Genomic DNA, 17,064 nt, shown 5'->3' with positions numbered 1-17,064 from the left:
TCAAGGTATTAACAATGATGTTGCACAAGATGCTACCATGTTGAGACAATAGGAGCTTTCTTTACGATCTCCAAACTGCATTGTTTGGCAGCTCACACTTGATGTTTTAAGAGTCAATGCTCACCCTCAAATCTCCCAATTCCCACAAACTCTTTCCATTTTGTTGCTATAAATAGTGTCAGTATCAAAAAGTCCCATTAATTATACAAAAATGTTGGGTTTAGAATGTGCATATTAGAGTTACTGATTTAATAATCAGTGACAAAAGTGACATTCACTGCTTTGCTTAATTTCATGTTTTTATAATGTGTTCTTCAGTCTCATCCATTTTTTAATGTCAGTGTTCTATATATATTAAATAATTCATGTAAACTAATTTTCCACAAGTTTAATTTCAACCTCTAGTCTTTAGCTTTGTCTCTGATAATAGAACACCATACGGAGAAAAAAAACCAGATTTTTCTCCTAGCCCATAATAGAATACATAAATAATGGAGACTAGTGGTATGGCATATCTATACTATGCTTTACACCATATAACTGTGGTTGAGCATTGCATCTTCTTCTCTAAAATTCCTTTTCCTCTAGGCTTAAGCTAGACTCATTAATACTTTAACGCAGAGATTTTGCAGGTGTGAGACTTAATTACAAAATATGTTGGTTCTGACTGAATAAATTACATGACTAAATCCAACTTTGGATACAGAACACTGCAAGTTATATTAAAAAGTCATTATATTTGGAAGTTGGAGCAAGACACTATAGCTAAAAGGCAATTGGATGAAATTAGCTTTGAGATTACAAGACTTTAAGCAGAATTTAGTAACTGAATATTAACATGTGCATTTTATTGCAACCTTCTCCTCTTTTTTTTTCATTTCTTAGTTACTTTAGATATCAGTGAAATAAGACACATAAAAGACTCCCACACCAACTTGCACCATTGCACTTTGGCTCTGCTCAAGCTCATAAAATTGTTCTCCTGTGTCTCAGACACTGGTGAATCAAAGCTCAAACCATCATGTGGGCTACAATAAACTCTTTGTTCTTCTAACTTGTTTTCATCAATGATATTTTGTTTCCTACAGCTGTGTGTCACAGAAAATATGCAGCTGTCTTGTACAGAGTTCCAAGTATTACTAATCTAAATGGTTAGCACTATCTTCAAGGCATCATAAGAAGAATCAATGAAGCCCAGGGAATTCTGCCTTTTATAAACAAGTGTTTAATACTTCAAGACTACTGAATGAGACTGCACAAGGTTATGAATAATTGTACCTGAGGGTTTATACAATTTTAAAGACTGAGAAATGTGTGTGCTATCACAATATCTGCTACCTTCAGATACCTCTCAGCTCTACTGCAAGCCTTTCATGAATATTCCACAGTGCAAGCCTTGTTTTCTATTGCTCTGTGTGAAATCTTTTGTTTTGATTCTCTGTGCTTCCTTTCGTGCTGATAAAGTGTTATGAGTGCATGAAATACTTCCCAAGTGACTAACATAATGTGCCCAGTGCCAGTGAAGCTCTAAGGAAGCATAGTCCTTTTGCTGAATGCAAAAAGGGAGATATCAGTAACAGCATTATAAACTACATGTTTTTAACAAAAATAATATAATAGCAATGCATCAGCCTAGCAGGAATTGCAAATAAATCACTAGAGTTAGGAACTCAAAGCCACGCACAGAAGATTAAATTTATTCACACTGTTCTTTTCCTGTCTTTTTTATTCATTACATATCACCAAAATGACATGCAATGTCTCAGTCATATTTCTGGTATATGTCTGCCAATTTTTTAAGACAAATCCTTCAGTTTTTACTCAGGTAAGAACTTCCCTTGAAGGAAAACTGAGCATTTACCTGAGCAAAACCTTCTACACTTGCTTGTATTAGGCACGTTGCAGCTGTCCTGAGAGATACTGCTCATTACCTGGCCGATCACTTGAGGTGATTCTACAGATGTGTGAGCAGACATGGAAAACATCATCCAAAATGCATACCAGCCCTCTGTAGATGCTGGCAACAGCAGCCACTGGGACACACCGTGTCAGTACCTCGCATAGTTTATTTATGATACCTTCCATTAACACTGCTGGATCAGATTTGTTCAAACAACATCTACTTTGCATACATTCAATATTTGCGAGTGGACTTCTGTAAAGTCTGTATGTTCTGGGTTTCTCTCAAATATTAAGATGATTCACTCCGGCTTTAAGACTTGATTTATGATGCACAGAAATGCTTTTGTACACACATATATATGAATTTTGTGTGCCTTTGTATGAGAGGTCAAGGCAAATCTTCCTTAAGGAATTCTTTACATACTGCTGGCACAGATCATGGTATAATTATATATATTTTAATGCATCTTGAATGATGTTTAGGGCCATGTTGTAACAGCTGGTGAAAGTCAATGCTACTGTAATGACTAAAACGGAGGTACTCTGATCTACAGAAGATCTAGTTATTGTCAATTTGTTGTCTGTACTCAACATCTGGAAGTCCCTTTAAAACAATATTACCATAAATAAAAAACAGATATGTACCTTAGAGTTCTCCTTCTCTAATTCACTAAGACTGAAGAAGAGGTAAGAACTCCAGGTTAGAAAAACAAGGAAAAAAGTTTAAGTGAATAAAAGCAGAGTCATCACAGGTATCTTCATACAAAAAACTAAAACTTAGGATTCTCTATCTGCCTGGTTTTCTTTGAATTATATACTGCTGCCCACACATTCAGTTAGGATGTGATCAGAAGAGATCACAGTGTTTAGTGAATGTTCCTATTGCATGGAATGAACTACATCATTAATCAATTGATTTATTTCATGCTTTATCTATTTTTTAACACCTACAATTTTTCAACAACAAAATGTGGGATTCAAATAACCAAAACAGTAACACCCTTTCCAAAAGGGGCTGTATTCTAAAGATATGCAGTCTCTGAATTCTGAAAGATGCTCCCAGTGACTTGTTTGTCTCCACCCTTGCAGAACGTCACTGTGGAATCCTGGATGGCTGTGGCCTACAGGAGACAAATTGACCCGTTCTAGAGAAGTGACCACTCCAACCTGAAAAAATCAGGTCTTACTGAGTTGTCAAGAGCTCAGTTATTGTAATCAGCAAATGGCTGTTTTTTAACTCTAATACCTGCTCATCCACAAAAAAATCATGTCTCTGGAGCACTTTTTTCTTCTGATAGATCACAGGAATCAAATATCAAACCAGAAAAATCAATGTTCTTTCCTCATTTCATACATGCGTCAGACCCTGCCTTTACTTCTTTCTGCAAAGAGAATAAAAGAGAGAAAACATCTGGCTCTAGATCAAGTTTCTTCTGCCATAAGACCTCTGGATGTTCTTCTTCAGAAAAATCTTCTTTTTAATGCAAGTCTGGATAAACAATCAGGAATCCCAGAAGCGAGCCAGTCTCTAGCGCTCTATTCTTCCGTCTCAGTTGTGTTATCAAGGTGCACTTTGATGGAAATAGGGTATAAATGTTCACGGACTCAGGTCTGTGCTATTTTGGTAGTATGTGTAAACGTCAATCCCCAGCTAAGAATCAACCACACTCAGTGGGATATTGAAATACATAACAGAATAACAAAAGAATTGAGTAATATGGATCTCAGCCTCTGCCTTGCTAGTTTACTGGTTTATTACTATTTACGGCTTTCATTGCAGTTTTGCTCAAAGGCTCCTTTACAGGCTCCAAAACCCTATTTTGTCTGGCTCTGTGAGAAGTACACAATATATATCTAAAAAAAATCCGCAGAACCATCAACCTGATGGCCATCACTCATTTGTTAGTTCCATATTGCATGGTTGTAAAATAGTCTGTCCCCAGCTTCCCCTTTTCCTAACCATTCTTATTCTTCTTCAGCACAATATCTCCCAAAGCATATTTAACAGTCCCTCTCTGCTCCCAGATTACTTATTACTGTCAGCTTGCATGAATTCATAATTGTGTCCTTCTAGTTCTACTTCTTTGGAAGCATATATACATGTATCTATACACACACATGCACAAAGACCGTATTTTCTATACAATGTGGAACTATAGGTACTAAAATCAATTTGATATCAAACCATAGTCCATGCTGGTAGAAAGGCAAAGTCAAAGCCCGGGTAGAAGGGCTGATAGGATAAACATTAAGAGTTTGTTAATTCTAACATTTTGGACTCCTTGTCTCTAAAATAAAAAGTGGATCAAATCCCAAGGTGTGTACAGCCATCTTAATCTTATACTTGACAGCAGCCCAATATTATTCAAAACAAGACCTTTGTGAGTTATTTCCAACCAAAGGTGTCCTGGTCTTAAATCTGTGATTAACAGAAATATGTATTTTTTTATCTTTATTAAAGGAACACAAGCTCATATTGAACTTAAGTCTATTAATATATGTTGTTAAAGGAACACAAGCTCATATTGAACTTAATATTAATATATGTTAACTACATAAAACCAGCTTCATAGCCCATATAAATTAGTAGATTAGAATCACCTAGTTAAACCTTCTGAATAGGAGACGGAATCTGAATGCATATCAGTTAATGAAAGACTGAAAGAACAGACTGAAGACAAATAAAAAGCTTAGAAAGTGATAGCCAGATATTAAATTAGAAAAAAAAATATCTTTTTTTTCCATGAAGAATTACTTTTGGTCCTGTATTTTAATCCTTCCTTTGGAAAAATGTCAAAGAGCAATAAAGACTAGCAACCAAACAAATCACAGAAATTTCAGAAGTTTTGCCCAGAATTGCTCTCAAGAGTTTTTGGTGATTGGTTGGGTATTATATCACATGATGTTACATACAATATCAAACACCAAATAATTACATTCAACTAATAGCTGAGTACTATCACTTAGATATATCTAGGATTTAGGTATACTGGGTTGGCCATAGAATCTAGTAAGAGGATTGTGCGAATGTATGTGTGAGATATCTGTGCTGCACTGAAGCTGTTTCACCTCTTTCTGGCTCTTGGCTCTGATTGGAAACTCATATCACAGAGCAAAAGTTCTTTTCCCAATTTCTTGAAATTATCTGAAAAAAAATGCTTCAGCTCAGAAAAATGTCTTTCTAGATAATGACTCCATATTTCCAAATCAATGGTCATTTTGTTAAATCCAGCTCCTTCCATTTCAGAATTCATTTCCATGCAGTTCAAGAACTTCTTCCACTGCCATGACTTTCATCCCATGTATATGTGTCTGAATAGCAATTACTACTCTTTTGAAACAAAGTAGAACTCCGTCTAATACTAACTCTACATATAGCTATGTTAGGATAGAATCACAAAATATCAATAACATTAATAATAATAACAACAAAAATAATAATAATGGAAACAACAACAAAAACAAAAGGCACTTGACTGTATATGACATTCTAAAAGCAGTTTATGAAAACCTGCTGAGTAAGCTCAATTGGTTAATAAGGATCAAGTTCCAGGATACTAAAACTCAGCTCATTTTCTTCTGATCACAAGAGTGAAATATCCTGTTTATTTCAGTGAGAACTCTCTATATTAAATTATCTGTACATTTAATAATCTATGCAGGCATGCATTTTATATTTTCAGGATGTTTTCAAAAAAAGACCAGACATTACAGACAATTACGTGCAACATGCAGATAATTTCAATTTTCTTTTCAGACCAAGTCTGCCAGACATATGGCCCTGGAAACAGTGTGGTTCAGTAAAAAATCAGATACTCAAATGATACAGAAAGAGAAGCAAACAAATTACCATTGTCAAAAGGAGGTGAGGAAAATTTCATGCACTGACACCCACAAGGTTAAGAATGAACCTGTAAGCACAGGTAAGCCATACTGATGTATATGAGGATTACAGTGTTTTTGTGGGCTTTTTTTGTTTGTTTGTTTGGGGTTTTTTGTTGGGTTTTTTTTAGGCTGAGGGAGCTGGGGTTGTTCAGCCTGGAGAAGAGGAGGCTCCGGGAAGACCTAATAGCAGCCTTCCAGTACCTGAAGGGGGCCTACAGGAAGGCCGGGGAGAACCTGTTTACAAAAGCCTGTAGTGACAGGACGAGGGGCAATGGCTTTAACCTGGAGGAGAGCAGATTTAGATTGGAGATTAGGAGAAAGTTCTTTACTGTGAGGGTGGTGGAGCACTGGAACAGGTTGCCCAGGGAGATGCTTGAGGCCCCATCCCTGGAGATATTCAAGGTGAGGCTCGATGAAGCCCTGGGCAACCTGGTCTAGTTGGGGGTGTCCCTGCTGACTGCGGGGAGGTCGGACTAGATGACCTTTGGAGGTCCCTTCCGGCCTGGACAATTCTATGATTCTATGATAAGCCTTGCCCTTCTCATCAGTGCCTGGAGGAAGAGAGTTTCTGGTCAGTCAAGTAGTCAACCAGTACCTGACAAGCCATTCATTAAAACAGAACGGTCTGTTAATGTCTCTGCTTGTTTCAAGCTTACGATATAAATCAAATTACAAAACCCTAGACCTTTAGGAAAATAAGTAGAGCAATATGGCCCATAAAAATGGCAAGCTGTAAGAATTGTTTGCAAAAATCCCCCCAAAAAACAAACCCTGAAATATAACAATCACCATATAATTAACATGACTGAAGTCCAGGAACATTCAACAACCAAGTTTTAATAAATTGTTACTAAATGTCTCTAAAATCAAAAACTGTTCTTAGATGATACCACTCGTTTCTGTTACAGGAAAAATGTTCTTGAAAAATCTATAGCAGAAAAGTACTAATAAGTGACAACAAATATACCACGAACTTTGAAGAGAAACCATGTTGCACAAAACAAGCCAGTCCTCACTGCTACTGCACAGAATGTTGATGTTCCTTTTGCAGCAACTTAATTTGTTTTCTTCATTGGGTCCTAGTAGCTGAAGTGTGTTACAGCCCTGTAGTGAAAGATTATTTATGCCAACATTTGTGGCCAAAAGCTACATTAAATATGGTCAATTACTTTCATTCAGCACGAAAATGAGAGAATGGCAAGCCAGTTTTCTAGAGAACAATGAAGCTCTTGTGCCTACAGACTACATGGAGCATAAATTGCAGCACAGTGAGAAAACTGGACTTTAAGAAGCACATTTATTTTCTCAAAACACCTGACAGTTACCTCAAATCCAACTACTTTTCTAAAAATCCGGTTGATGACAGCCTTAAAGTGATTATTATTTTTCAATGCCATAGATATACCTCGTTACAACTGTTATTAACAAGCCCACTAATGTGTTTATAACTTAAATAGCAATGTTTTTTGCTGGGATGGTATTTTACACAGCTGGACAAAAGCTTGGTGTAAACCTCAAGGACTTCAGACTGCGTAAATAACATTCAGTAGATGTTCTGTAAGCTGCATTTTTTTTTTTTTTTGGTTTTGTCTGACTTTGTGAAGTACATCTTCCAGGCAGCTGCCTTAGCTTTGAGCTTCTACACAGATAGTAAACTTCTGTTCTCCTGACTTGGGCTATATGATCTCACTTGAGGTTATATCACCAGCATCTTTCATCGCAGAGCCAAGGCGATACATGTTCTATCTCAACACTGAAACAATGAGAGTTGGCTGAATACCAGAAACAATCATTCACTTGAGCAAGTTTGCCCACAAACAGTGACGTTTAAACAATCTCTTTCAGAGTTTGCTTGGGCTATGTATGTCTTTTGGATGTGAAAAACTGTTCTGTAAATCAGGCAACAAGTGTCATGACAATGAAAGGTTTTGGTTTTTTTGTTTTTTGTTTCATTGGATTTTTTTGGGGGGGGTTGTTTGTTTGTTTTTGGGTTGGTTGGTTGGTTTTTTTTTTTCCTTTTTCTTTCCTTCCTGGCTGGCCACTTAGGTCCCAGATATCCAGGTATTATAAAATGCATATAAAGTAACACATACAAAGTTTAGCCAGACTGTTTAACATTACGGATTAAGCCAGAAGTTTTAACACTACGGATTAAGTGTAGGTAAAGGTGAAGTGTGTTGTTTGTAGATTCTTCAAGACAGTGTGTCAGGACGAGGAAGTGAAGGAAAGTCTGTGCAGCAATGAGAGGAAAGATGGAAGTTGTCTAATTTTGCGGACTACTGAGGGCTATACATAATGAACGCCTATGGTGAACATAAATAGATGGAGAAGCAGCCTGTCAGAAAAATGTATGCAATAAATGATATTAAGAGGTCATGAAAGAGTCATCTAGGCCAAGCACCTGCTGTGGATATAGCAAAGAAGTTCTAATCAAAATCAAGCCAAACTATATTAACTCTTTCCTAGCCGGCAAGTAAAATTACTTTCCTGCAATCTTTCTCCTAAACATCTTTAATACTGATGTAAACAAGTCATAGACTATAAGCTAAACAATTTTTCAGAAGGCCTAGGATGTTACCTAAACATTTATCCAAATATACACATGAAAGGGTACTACATATTACTAAATATATATAATATATATATTTTGCAGATGAGCTAAATATTTTTCCCTTTCTTAAAACCACAAAAAGACACTTAAAGTTAGCTGATTTTAACTTGTATGAGAAAACTGTTTACTTTAGAGTCTATGCAACTTAGCCAAGCCAAAAATCTGAATCCAATTTAAAAAGCAAATAGCAGACCCAATATATCATTAGCTGAGGAAGCATTCTAGCTGCTCAGCCAAGTCAAAAAATAACCTTCTAAAACTTGAAACAAACCCATATTAATACAGGAGTGTTATACAGAAAACATCCATTACATGGATCGTACCAAATAAACAATTATACAGTCCTCAGAGGTCCCAGTCTGCATAGCTAAATTAAAGCAGGGATTTAAAAATGTTGAAAACCTGTTCCGACTTGTCTGTTTCAGACAGATTAAATCAGATGCAAACAGCTTTTTAAAGCATTTGCAAAGAAAACTTATGGTAGTTAATTATATTTCCAAGTGCTATAAAACATATATGATGAGACTAAAATATCAGCATTTCCAGACTATTTCCTTACTGCTTTTATTAATGCTTTCTAAGCAATCTCACAAACAACCAGGACATTGAAAGGACAATCAAGTGTTCTGTGTTTCAAATCAAAATAAACAAAATCTTTTCCTCAATCTGTAAACACACAAAACCTTCATTGTGGGTTCGTATCTTGTTAAAGTCTGGTCCTTTCAAGTGATCAGTCATTACAGCCCACTTAGGTTTATTATCAATATATTCTCTAGCCAAAAAAAGAAAAGGAAACAAAAAACACCATCACAACCACACCCTGCCAAAACTTGAATGTATGTTGGACTATACCAGAAGGCCTAGAAATGACAAAAAGACAAACATTCTCCAGAAACCATCTTATATCAACTTTACCATGCATACAACTATTGAACATCATAGTCCATTAAAATTAAACCTGTTATTTCAATATTCAATTAGCAGGCTAGCTGTATCCACTGTCCATAATGGTCCTTATCTAAGATTCACCATTGTTCGAAAAATCATGTTGGTTATTGAGATTCTCACCTCTTTTCATGTTGCCAATTAAGAAGCCAGTCTTTTCTGAATGGGAAAACTCTTAATAAACACAAACAAATGTTTTTATTTCTGCCCATCCACCTAATATATGAATATGCATGCACCTATGAAAAAGAGCAATTTCTTAAATATTTCAATACAGATAAACCTGTGATTATTCTCAAAGCAAATAAAAATGGACACAGACATGTCTAATGAGCACAACTGTTTGATTTTTGAACAAGTGTTCACAAACACTGTGTTGTAGTATTCAGCTGCTTACATTTATATGTGTCACAATGCCAAATCGTCACAATATTGACCTCTGAAGTAGTTTTTAGAGACAATATAGAGTATCTATTATTATAGCTATTTCACTGGTATGAAAAGCAAATAAAACAGAAACTGAAAGTGTTATTTCCATAAAAGCTATCATTTTTTCATAGGAATAATGATCACACTCTAATATACATATATATAAAGACAAATATTTTGGGGTTTGTACATTAGTAATGTACTGAAATAAGATTTGCCAATATTTTAAGTAATCTACATATATTTATGGTAAATCAAAATTTAATCTATGTTTGCCTTCCTTTCCCCGCATATTATACATTCTCCAAATCAGCTCCTCCTTAGCACAAACATAAGCGAACCAAAAGTACAGATCCACTTTAACTGATATTAAAGAGAACCAAAACTATTTTTCATACTCATCAGAAATTAAATTTGGAGAAAGAAAACATCCACTGGGATGGAAATAGGACAAATGTTAAAAGTTACAAATTTTTTAAAATCTTTTCATTTCAATGAACTATCAAAGATCACTTTTGTTTTTTTAATGTGACAATGTAACAGTACTATAACATTTTCACAGAGGTGTCTAAAATAAATACATTTGAAGTAGATAACAGTTTCAAAATTGAAAACTCTAAAGAGCTAATGTTGAAAAATATCAACACTAAATGCTTAGAGAGTTTTGGAACTTCGGTGGAACAGATATTGTTGGTTTGTTTTTAATTCCTGGGCTTAGTTTGAATGAAGCTGACCACTGTTTTCAAACTATTTCAATTCCTGTGAAGCCACAAATCCCAGCAGTAAGGTGTTTGCAAAAATGTACTTTCAGGGAAGTAATGACAATTCCACTATTCTTCCACATGCCTTAGAGTAATTTCAATGGCGCATGCTTTAAAGTGAAGGATTTTTAAGTTCTTAGGTGGGTCATATAACCTTTGGCCACTACTGTGTTTGAGATTTAAGACTGAAAGCAAATATTTAGTAAATCATCAGGTGTAGGATATAAGGCAGAAGGTTCTTTGTGTGCCCATAGGAGTGCTCACAGAAGGGTTCTTAGCACATCTCTTCACCACTTTGTTCAGGCAAGCAAATCATTCAAATTATGCCTGCTTTAGAAATTTGGCTTTCCTCCCACTTACATCCCTTCAGAACTGGTGACGGAATACCACAGTTTTGTCCTAAAGATATTTGGCCTGCACTTTCACAGAACTTACTTGTGCAATGTGTTGTTATTTCTATTTTAGTAAAAGTAAATAATGAGCTTGGTAATAAAGCTTTTGGAAGGGCTAAATTGCAGCTGGGCTCCGTGGGTGTCAAATAATAGAAGATCTTCAATTAGACACGTACAGAGCTGAGTTTTGGTTGAAGAGATCTCACAGCCATCAGGGTGTAATCCCTTCTTTTTCAAGTACCTTGCAAGATGACAGCTGTGATGCATGAATATTAAGAATGGAAAAGGCCATTCAGCCCACCAAGGTTCATCCTTTCCTTGTATATTATTTTCCCAAGACATATACAATCATTGCTTGAATGACCCTAGTGTTGTCTGCGTTCACATCTTTGCCCTGTGGGGACTTCTCACATTTATTATTCAGCAACTGAAAAAAGTGTTTCTCATCGCCTTGCCTGAATTTATTTTTCCTTCACTTCCTATTATAGTAGCTACTTACTCATCTGGAGCAACCTGAACATAATAACTTCTGCTTCAGTTTTTAGAGTGGCATCACATTTTTATTCTTATTAAGACTGGTTTTTAGATAATGTTCTTTCTTGGTGCTTTAATTTGTTCTTGAAGGAGCTGTCAGTCAGCCAATTTACCTTTGTACTGCCTGGGTCCAGCTAGCTAGATACAGACAATAAATAATGAAAAAAGCAGAAAGAAAACCCCTTTAGAAAAACTGGAACTTCAAAGAATTGCATTATCCTCCCAAATCTTAAAGTAAAGATGCACAGAACTATAGTATATTTCATCTGGAGTTACATGCAGGTGGATAAATTTGTCCTTAGATTTGTAAGCAGCCTCAATATTAGACTCATTCATATATTTAACCTCAGAATGTGGGTCATAAGCTCTGGATCTGTATTTTCATCTTTGAAAAGGTTGTCCTGTTAAAATTCCAAGAGTCCTAAGAAAAAATTGTTTGCCTTTAGGAGAGCCAGCACTGACCTCCTAGTCACTAACTGGGAAATAAAATCTTTTCTATTCAGAATCAAATGATCATCTTGTTTACCCAATTTGACTGTACTGTCTTTAGATGCAGAAAAGGTGAATAACTAAGGTGCTTTCTGACTTGAGGCTTAGCAGTACTTTCAGTTTATTTCAGAAGATTTCATTTCCATTGGAAATGCTATAAGTAATCTTTGAAACTCCTCCTTACCTCTTAAATTTATAGTAATATTGATTTGTTTTAGTTTTCACATAAGCAAAAACCACGATATTATCTTTAGGAATTAAAATGTGGAGTAAAAAGAAAAAAGAAAACTGCAACTTTATCCACTGAGACTCAAGGTATTACCTGCCCTGTCTTGTCAGGTTTCTTAGTTGAATGTGACAGCACTGTAGGACATTTTGTAACTTTGTTATTATTACACCTCCTTTGTTTTGTCACCATTCATTACATTGTGTCAGCATTTCTGTTTCAGTTCTTCTAGTCTAGGCTCAACTGCCCCCTTCCAAAAGTCTTTATGAAATCCATTATTTTAACAAAAATTAATGAAAACAAACAAAAAAATATCTCAACAACAGATGGAGAAATATAAGCTTTTTTCCCTTTCTTTACAAATATTCAATAGTATGATTTTTGCTAACAAAATAGTATTCTTAGAAATCTTATTAACTAAAAAAGTCTCAAACCAAAAAATACTACTTAAACGTGTAGCAAGCTATTAGTCTATATTGTTAACCTATAACATAAGAGGAGAGTGTTCCAATATTGGAACATATACTATTTTAATTTTTGAATAAATGATATTTGCCTCTCTTTTTAGTGTTTTGCTTTATTCAGCAAGAAGTGTTAGCAATGCTCAGGTTAAAGTGGTTGTTCAATCCCAAAACAAAAAAACAGTCAAGTTATTACAGTGTTTGTAAGGTATAACATAACCAGAATCATCATTTTCCCCTTTTTTTTTTTTTTTTTTTTTTACGATTACAGACAAATATCCCTACGCTGTAGAGGAGCACTAAGGTAGAACAGAAAAGAAACTAATTCTCATTTCACTTTTAAATTCTGGGAATAATTGATGTTTCGATAACTTTCTAGTCAAAAAATACTTGTGCCTGTCCTCCTGTATAAACAGGACTTATTTTCTCAGGCTGTGATACATCTTGCACCTGTGACACATAAATTGAACCTTAATAGTCCCACCCCAGGAAAAAAAAAAAAAGGAAAAGGAAAAAAAAATGCAGAAATATAACACCCCATCTAGATGTCATCTAGATTTAGTGGAATCCATAAGTTGATGGTTGGACTAGATGATCTTAAAGATCCCTTCCAACCTGGATGATTCTATACCAGTTTAAAATCTGAAGAAAAAATTCCACACAACCTTCCCATATCATTATAACAGCTATGATGCAGTGTCTTCTCTCTTTAAGGTTTTCATGGATCAAAATTTCTGTGGCCTTTCTGTCTGTGAAATTTGTCCTGGAGAATTATAGGAAGCTATAAAATAGTCTGTGATTTTCAAAAATCTGGCAATATTGTTAGAGCTACTCTGAAGCAGCTGAGCTGCTACCGCCGTACCAAAAGCATAGCACACATGTGGTCAGTCCGTTATTTCCTGAAAGCACTAAATTTTCTGTGCATGTTCTGTACAGGTGTTTTGTACAGCTGCAAGGAAATGCAGAATTACTCCACAAAGCACAAAATATCTGTACAGTGCATAAGCAGTAGGTTTAACGCTTGTTCTTTGAGACTTCTCTTTCAAACAGATGATGGAGACTGGCATCCCCAGAGCATCTCCAGCAGTCCAAGACCTCCAGCCTATCAAACCTCTTTTGTTATGTCTGAGAGGCAATATCTTCCTAATCATTTGATGGTAGGAGGAAATATGTTCTCAATGAAAATGATTTCCTAAACTACTTATTGCCAAGTGTTTCTGACTTCCCAAAATCATACTTTTCCCATGATTTCCTATTTCAGTTATTGCACAGTTGTTAATCTTTATTAACAGAAGGTGATGTTGCATGGTTTGTATCAGACTTGCAGATGGCATGAATAAAATTTGGGTCATCCAAATGATTGACAATTCCCCTTTCAATGGTCCTTACCTTCCAGTAGACTCAGATCATGGTATCTTTTTACCACAGGTTGCTTTTGGTGAAGGGATAAGATCACTTTATCTGACAAATATGGACTAAAGTAACAATAAGAAAACATTTTCAGTAGGCTTTGAAATTACTGATGTCAAATTTCACTATGATTCTTCTTCAAATTTCTCTTAAGTTCCTTACTCTACTCCCATATACGTTCTTCATATTTCCAAATCATTTATGAAAGTGTCATACATGAGAACCACCCCCTTGAAGCCCTAGTATGACCTTTAACTTATTCAGGACTTTACTACTTATCCCAGGTTTTGTTTTCTCTCAGCCATTTCATAGCATTTTCTTGCATTTACAAGATCAAGTAAGTTGTCACAATCCACATAACTTCACATTTTCATATACATTGAATTTAAATAGCTTGGATTCTGTACTGTGATTAAAATGATGAAGCGATACACCCAGACAGACCAAAGGCTACATCAGTCAGAGTAGGTCAAGTCAGCCGTCCAGCAGCACAGTCAGAAGCCACATTGAAAGGATAGATTATGGAACAGTGAAGAAACCTTGACTCCCATAAACTTTAAGTTAACTTTTTGGAGATCGCTTGGCTGCTTGCATACGGTCAGGTGCTTCTCAAAATTTGAGACATGACTGCACACCGAGTTCAAAGTCATTCGTATAATAGTAAGGCCTGTGAATGATGTTGGATGGTAAGAGAATTGTATGATTAATAGAAGCCTAAATACTGTGTGATCTTCTGAAGAAAACTTTAAAAAAAGTCTTGCTCTTTATTTTTTTTTTCAAATTAACGAAAATATTTCTTTTATTGCTGCTGACTACAAGCAACACTGTGGTTTGTGTAGTTTTGTCCTTGCCATTGCTAGATTCAGGGACAAAGAAATACATTTTTTATCCAGGGCTTATTATCATACATAGCAAAAACATAAATATGCTTTGTTCTTGCTACTGCCAAGTAGACAAAGATGAATGCTTTTTTTTTCGCTAGCTTTGCCGCTCTTGCCAAGCAGAGATGAATATTATCTTATCTTTGTTGTTTTGCTTAACAAAGTCCTGCCCCAAGATGAAGCCAAGGCCAAGGGCAGACAAATATTACATATGGAAAAGAAAGATAAGTAAATATTCACCATAGGGATATTTGCTCCTACATCAAAATGCTAGTGAAAATCACGTGAAGAAAACAAGTGTCTTTACATCTTTTTGATTCTCTCTTTAACCTAGCATTCTCATCAGGAGCACTGGAGACATTTTCTGCTATCTGGAAACGTCCTGTAAAACATTCCTGCTCTCTACTGAGTTCGTGCAACTGCCCTTTACTCACAAAGAGTGCTTAAAAGACTGGGCATATTATGCCAGATACAAGAACTTCATTATATCATTGAGAAAAAAGGAAAACACTCAGTATTGTGTTCAAAGGAATATTATATCTTTCTCATTGAGCTTAGCAGTCTAAAATTCATATTTTAAGAGTATGCAGCCTTTATTCATAAAATTTACTTTAATAGAGCTATTTTTGTGAGGGAAATTGCTTTCAACTGGACTTGAGGATAAAATTATTATCAATTCTTTGATAAGAATAAAGATAACAACGATAGATAACACTGTTCATTACAGGGACAGGAAATTTCAAATACAGATTTACATCTGAATTTTCTAGTTTCACAGCATTTTGACCTGGGTTTTTTTGTGAGTGAAAGACTTAAAATGCAATCAGATTTTACCTCAGGATTTTATTCTCACTGTTGTTCCAAATTCTGCAATATCTCTGGAGAGTTTCCGGTGAAAATCAGGCTGTACTTATGTTTCTCTATTTGTTTGTGTGTATGTGTGTGTGTGTGTACATTTGTGTTGTGTTCCCCTGTCACTGGGCCCTCTGCCGTTTAACCGAACAGGTTCTCGAACTACTCAAACATGACTTGAGCTCTTTCCGTCATGACTTCACTTTGTGGTGATTGGACATCCCTTCTCTGGCTATGCCTTTTATCTAAACCACCTCCACTAGACCGTCAGTACTCTTGATTGATTTGTTTTATTTTAGGTCTTTTTTTTCTTCAAAAACATAGTTAGATCTTTCCAAATGCACCTATTATGGTGGTTTTAAGTCACAATTTCTTAGCATTCAAAAGAGTCCAGGCACTGTGCTAAAACTTGGAATTCTTACTTAATAATTTATTAAAGATTATGTCCTTAAAAGGAACATTATTTGAACTTATATTTATTTTGGCCACAAAACTAGCCAATTGCAAACAGTTTAGAGAGCTTCTATGCAGCTTCAATAACAGTAGTGTTAAAATAACACCTTGATAACAAATAACTTTTATCATTTCCTTATTAACTTATAAGTAGGAAGCAAAGAAAACCAAGCTGTTACAAGCCTTTATTGTCAAATATATTTTGAAAGTATGCTTTGCTCACCCAGTTATTTGAATTCACTACACCTAAATGTTTTGAGCTCTGCATTGAAAACAGTGGCTGTTGTTTATTGAATAAATAAATAAACTAAGAATGCATCTGATGGTAGTTACAGCTACATTATGACAATCACTGCTGGCAGCTAAACTTTCATTTATGCAAAGTTTATGCACATAAGACCTTAATAGTTCCAGAAGAAAGGAACTAAAAATAAATGAAACTTCAGCAGTAATCAAACCATGACTATATTTTGGTGGCACTATTTCAACTATTATTAATGCCACATTTCCAAAAGGTCATAAAATGCATGCATCTTTTTCAAGAAAGAAAACACAATAAAAATGACGACTATCAAAGGGATAAACTAAGTAATGGCAGACAAATGCTTAGCTCATTAAAATCCAGATAGAAAAGTTGTGCTATGACCTGTCTTACTGTTCCAAATGAGTGAATCTTCTGTGACTGAACTCTATTTAATCTCACTAAAGCTCTGTAAAAACCCTGAAGTCTGCTCATATGGTACTGAAAGATATGTGGATACTGTGCAAACCCTCAACAGATGAAAACTGACATCCTAACAGCATCATCAAATGTATGAAAATTTACTCCAGCA

The sequence above is a fragment of the Calidris pugnax genome, unplaced genomic scaffold (genome assembly GCF_001431845.1).
Source record: "Calidris pugnax isolate Ruff unplaced genomic scaffold, ASM143184v1 scaffold58, whole genome shotgun sequence".
Taxonomy (NCBI): domain Eukaryota; kingdom Metazoa; phylum Chordata; class Aves; order Charadriiformes; family Scolopacidae; genus Calidris; species Calidris pugnax.
Note: the sequence above shows the minus strand (reverse complement) of the source record.